General features: G+C 55.5%; 1 protein-coding gene across 1 annotated transcript in view; it reads left to right on the forward strand.

Moving 5' to 3' along the window:
• Positions 1–1,062, forward strand: part of LOC113213232 (inhibin beta chain) — a 5,310-nt gene that overhangs the window by 1,916 nt on the left and 2,332 nt on the right. The window lies entirely within an intron of this gene.

Below are 1,062 nucleotides of genomic sequence, written 5' to 3' on the forward strand. Positions count from 1 at the left end.
AATATGAATTTAGGGATTTTTTCTCATGTATCTTTCGACGACACATCAAGATCAAGATCAACAATTTCCCGAAGTAGGATAAAAATCAGAAATTCACACTTGAAGGAGTTCCCTTGTACCTACCACACCTCAAACTGGGGTCATTTGTACCAGTGGCTGATTTACACCGCGCACTTCTGTAGGTATACTGTACCGCATGCACAAGTGCGGGCGGGCTTGCCTATCGCCCCTGTCTACGGCGCCTTATGAGCCGAGCGAATAGGCAACCCGCCCGCACTCGTGCATGCGGTACAGCATAGCATAACTACCGCTCGGAGCCAGGTCTTAGAGCAGCGCACGGACCGTGCTGAAAGGAGGTTGGCCAGCATCTTTGGCCGTACAAATGCAGCGAGTAACGCTGAACTGAGCGCGCCGACGGGGTGGGTCATTGGCGGGCGGAGATAGCGAGTATTGCCGGGGCGTGGCGGGGCGTGGCGTGGCGTGCTGAAAAGACCAACAAGAGGACTTGATGTGCCATTTTAAATGCATATCAGAGCTGCCAGGCCCGCGGCGTGGCTCTGCTCCTCGTGTCCCGATCTCGCCGCGACCGTCTGGCCTGGACTGTCGTACCGGGCGGGGTGGGGGCGCATTCTTTGGCGGGGTGGTGGGACAGTCGAATAACAACCACCCTGATTGCATTACGTCCCCGATTGTAGCCGCGGAGGAGCACACGGGCGCCTTTGTCCTGTAATATGTGAATACCATTGCCGTCCATTCGCCCCAACGACCTTTCCTCCCCCATTCTCTCGAGTTTTCATACCGGCACTCCGCTCGGGCCAGCGCTCTACATGCGTTGCCCGTCGTGTAAAATGGAACTGGACGAGCTCAAAACGGAGCCAAACAATGCGAAAAGAATGTGATTTAAAATCGGTTCTCGTAGCCAAACTCGTACGGGCGGGCTGCCGCCAGACCAATTCTCCCGCGCTCCCCTACGTCTCTCTCTCGTCTCGTCTCTCTCTGTCTCTCTCTGTCTCTCTCTCTCTCTCTCTCTGTGTGTCTCTCTCTCTCTCTCTCTCTCTCTCT

This window comes from Frankliniella occidentalis, unplaced genomic scaffold, assembly GCF_000697945.3.
Source record: "Frankliniella occidentalis isolate FOCC.00 unplaced genomic scaffold, Focc_3.1 Scaffold1366, whole genome shotgun sequence".
NCBI lineage: Eukaryota > Metazoa > Arthropoda > Insecta > Thysanoptera > Thripidae > Frankliniella > Frankliniella occidentalis.